Source organism: Ptychodera flava, chromosome 13 (assembly GCF_041260155.1).
Source record: "Ptychodera flava strain L36383 chromosome 13, AS_Pfla_20210202, whole genome shotgun sequence".
NCBI lineage: Eukaryota > Metazoa > Hemichordata > Enteropneusta > Ptychoderidae > Ptychodera > Ptychodera flava.
The window spans coordinates 5,243,475-5,248,464 of record NC_091940.1 but is presented as its reverse complement, the minus strand read 5'-3'; the positions used below and the strand labels follow the sequence as shown (position 1 = coordinate 5,248,464).

The following is a 4,990-nucleotide window of genomic DNA, read 5'->3' as shown; positions in this document are numbered from 1 at the left end:
GTTAGATCAAACAAATATTTCAGCAGTCGTATCAATAACAAAAAAATAAGTCTTAGACTAATCATTGTATTCTGATTGTGAATATCTCAGTCATTATTGGATACCTTACAGTGAACCTGACTTCAAAGCGGTGTGTTACATTAGTGTAAAAATCCACGCTACAAACATCAATTTTTATGAACTCTGCCATTTCAGATTCAGTCTATGAGCCTATTCAGATTTATTGACCGTTACTGTCTGTGATGAAATGAAATCCATGGCGTACACGTGAGATGTTCTATGAGAGCTGCATTCCAATGATGCATCATGGGTTTGAAGTGTAAAGGTAGCTTGCCAGTTAGAAGCCCTAGCAGTACGGCTGTTATGACAGCTTGTCATAATGCAATCTGACCCAACTGTTCAATGACAATACTTAATTGGGTCATTTCAATAGGCACCTTGTCGACCATCTTGCAGCTGTCTTACGTATTTATACAGCTTGTATAAAAGTAGACCATTCTCACAATGAAAACACACTCATTGATTTTCCCCACAAAAAATGACAGCTGAAAATAGTTGCTCTCAGGCAAGCGATCAAAGTTCTGCCATTCTCCGGCGGTGAATCTTTTCAGCTTTCCTAGTGTAGCATAATGTGAGGCGGAATGGAGTTACTGCTGTATATATTTAAATATTTCATTGATGGATCAATTTATATCTTATTAATCACAATAGCTTGGACACACCTGCACATCTGTACACTCAACATTTCATCACATTAAATATGGATTTGTTCATTTTGAAAGCAGGGGAGAAAGAGTAGACATTGAAACACAAAACTCTACTTGCATACAGCTGGGTTTTTTCTTAGACATGCATTGATTAATGGTTGCTTTTAAGAATTTCCGTGAGAATTCAGTGATAAGTTTGCCAGTCTTTTTTCAATGCTGTGAATTTTTGACCCTGGTATTTGAACTCACTATTATTAGACTTATCAGTGGAAGATTCTGATGTTTTTTCATCAAAATTAAAGTCCTTTTGAACATTTGCATCTTAGCCTCTCTGATGGGGATTGAATTTTTTTCGAGGACTGTTTAGCTTTCCAGGCTCAGCTCTGTACTTAATACCATTCCTAGGAAATTTTATTAATATTTTTCCCCGCAGTGCTTATCAGTTAATGCATTGGTTTCTCACACCTGCTCTGTATTAAGCCGGCAGACTTTCTATTTTCTTGGCTGCACAGAAGGATGCAGTTGTGTGGCTGCGACTCCCTAGGGACTTGGTCTGAAAGATTGCTTCTAACGCTTGATAGAGTTGCCTAGATTGAAGCCACCTGAGTTCCGTTTTATCAATCTTAACAAACCACTGACTCATCTACTGACAACAAATTGCTATGCAATTGCCTTCCTATGGACACTATAGGTATCTGACCGATGGCCCTGAATACCAATTTTCCTTTTTTTTACGTTTTACTTTTTCTCCTTGACTAATGTCTGTAGCTGTAACAGTACGGTATCCTCAAAGCAAACAAGCATCAATAGACCTTAGGTGATGCTGTATGCTTGACCAATGGATCAAATAAGAGCTCAATCAAGCATGACCAGAATGTTAAGGAATTTCACTGACATACCCACACACACAATCTTCCCGCCAATTAAATACCATTCAAGTGAGATAGACTTCAGTCTTCGTGCAGTGCTTTCAAAAAACAATTTTTTTCGTAGCAGCCTTTAAATAAAAGTGATTTCTTCCAAAAGAAGAGTTGAACAAAATTAATTAACAGCAATACTAAAATGTATATATATATATATATATATATATATATATATATATATATATATATATATATATATATATATATATATCCCAAAGACTAATCTGTGTATATCCCATTCATTCTCATTGCAACATTTGTGTTCTTGAAATAATGTTCTGATCTCACAAAAGTATTCATACATGTGCATGTGATGTAGAGTTGATCTGTGTTATAGCATTATGATTCATCATCTATAGTGCCTTCAGCAATACCACAGAGAGTTGCTACGTCTTCCCAGGTCATTCTCTCGCTAATGATTGCATTTTTTTTGCCGTAGAGGGAGGGAATTAATGATAAAAAATGCATCATCCTTTACATTTTTACAAGTGAAAGTTACATTGAGAATAACAAAATTTCCATCACAATGAAGTCATTCAATCTTATTTTGGACTTCTGAAAAACCAGTATTAATGTGAAAAGTCATGTCGCGAGCGGTCTTCTTAATTCTTCTGGTGTATTCTACAGATGTGTATGGTATATTTGACAGTGCTGATATATTCCATCACACATTGTATTTCTGGAATCTAGACTTTTGATTGTATATTTCCAAGAATTGTTTTGTGGAGTCTTTACAAAAAACTCAAATTTCTTGTAATGTTAGTCCATCCATGTAAGGAGTACTCATGATTTCAATTGTCATCTTCAGTAAACCATGATCCACCGCTAGTTGACAGGTTATTCTGGTAGATCCAACTTCACCATTGAAAATAAAGATGTTGATCAAACCCTGTTCAGAGGGTGTAGTAGTAATTTCGATATGGTGCAACTGTACCCTTATATAAGAGTAGAACCCTTCTATGTTATCAGTATACCCTTCTATGTCATCTTTGTACCCTGATGTGTCATCTTTATATCCTTATATTTCATCTTTATATCCTTATATGTCATCTTTATATCCTTATATGTCATCTTTATATCCTTGTATGTCATCTTTATATCCTTATATGTCATCCTTATACCCTTAAATGTCATCTTAGCCAAAAGCAAGGTCACTTTGGGTAATCAAGCTCATAGTTTTTGCAGAGGATTTAACAGAGCTTTCCCTTTATGTCTAATAAATTATGTTTTCAACAAAATATGTTGTGCAGATATACAGTGGTCTGAAATTTTTGTTGAATAATTCACGTGTGAGTTTTCTCTTGAAATTACTTTTTAAAAATGTGCATGTCTTATTTGGATAAGCTGTATAAGCTCTGCGGATTATCTTTCTATTCTCTTGGTATTTACTTTGAGAAATTACTCATCTCAGTTCCTGTTTTCCCACTCAAATTCTTATTTCCAAGCAGAATAATAATGGCGTCAGTCTATTTGCATAAAAATTGACAATTATATTTATGGTGTTTTTATAGTACCGAACATCCATACAACACAACATACTTCTGTTTCTGAACACACCATCTGAGGACATAAAATTTTCATGTCAAGATGCAAATTTATGTTTATTGAAAGTCAAACAGTGATCGGTTTTATGTGTCATGGATGATAAAGAGGAGGTATTGTTTTTGATAGCAAGGGATTTCATGAAGCAAGTGGCAATCCTTAGAATCTAAGTCTTGTACGCCTGCTCTTGGCACATGATCAATATGACAGACTCAACTGTACATGGAAATTGTCAATACCAGAGTGTAGAAATGTTGATTTGTATTGGTGCACAGTGAATACCTGACATATGCACACAAACATCAGGTGTTGTCAGGTGGCCGATCAGCATGATGTTACGTCAAGGATATGCTCAACTTAGCCAAACGGTTTTGTCAGTTCCTTAATTCTACCAAGCGAGATGTCGTCAAAAGGAATACATTCAGTTTATTGTAGGCCAGTGACTGCTAGTCTGTTCAGTTTGTGTATCATACTTGCAAAGCCTATCTGCAGCAGTTGTAAACTGACGTTCGATACCGACACGAGTATGTGTTGTGTTCACCTGTGTACATTACTCTGGCAAGACTACACGTATGTGTCATAGTACCTTAGGTTACATACATATCTTTCATCAAAATAAATTTTTAATCTCACAACAATAACAGAACTCAAATTCATAGTGTATTGTGCCAGCATGCCTGTCATTCAAACAAACAAATTTCCCTGAATATTACGAACAGACTGTACATTGTGAATTGTGGCGGGCTAATTCCACTGTCTAAAGGTACCGACAATGGCGTAGTACTGTCATTTCCTCTCGTAACACCTGGCTTCTAAAGTCATGTGGATGAATGTCTGTACTTCGCTGGGTGAGTTGGTGCCATACATTGTGAGTTTGAATTGCATCGAGAATTTACTGAATTCACCAGCTTTGATGTCTCTGTACACTAAGGTTTGAACAAAATCTGATAAAAACAATGCAGTCAATAATATTTACTATTGAACTGTAATAAAATTTCAATGATTCATGATTTATTTCTTAGCAATTCTTACCACATCAAGTCATTGAGCACTACACAGTCTTCTTGCATTGGTCAATATTTCAGACAAAGACAATTTGTCATCATCAAGTTGATGTCCAATTTGACTGATTTGACAGGCTTGAATGTCACTGCTATGAAAGATACAGGTCAGACAGGTTAATTGAAATCCCTGAATCTCAGGTACATCAGAAAATGCATTCAATAAAAGCCATGTATTTAGGATCAAAAAGGAAAGTGATTAACACTATTAAAAGTACAAATTTTTTGTTAATTCATTACACTTCTAAAGTCTGGGTGACCAGTAGTCTTGATATACAATAATGATTCTAGCGTAAAATAATTATGCATATATAAACCTACAGCTTATATGCCGACAAACTTCCCATCAAAGTTTTCTTTTAAATTGTCAAGTAGTAGTGCTTTGTCTCTGCAAAATTATTATGATCATCGAAAGCAGCAAATGTGCAAATGATTAAAAATGTTCAAATGAAGAAAAGTCTGGAGATAATAAGTAATAGGATTGCTGTCAAATGTCATGAGTATAGTCTTCTGCCAGGCAATCTTAGAGTCTTGATGAGGAAAGCAATAGATCCCAGGATTAGAGGAGAAGGACTTAAAATTCAGACTGTGTTGCCCTCTGCTGATTTCGTAAATCTTGAAATCTAACGTTGCTCATTGTTTTGCAATAAATACAACGTTAAAATGAATACTTTATCAACTGGGATTTTAGGCAGATGCCATTTTTATGGCGGGATTAGTACCGTGAGGGCTTGTCAAATACAGATTATCCATCTGC

General features: G+C 35.4%; 1 protein-coding gene across 29 annotated transcripts in view; it reads left to right on the top strand.

The window, feature by feature from the left end:
• The window catches only part of LOC139147193 (protein CBFA2T1-like), a 124,429-nt gene that overhangs the window by 55,827 nt on the left and 63,612 nt on the right, over positions 1-4,990 (top strand). The window lies entirely within an intron of this gene.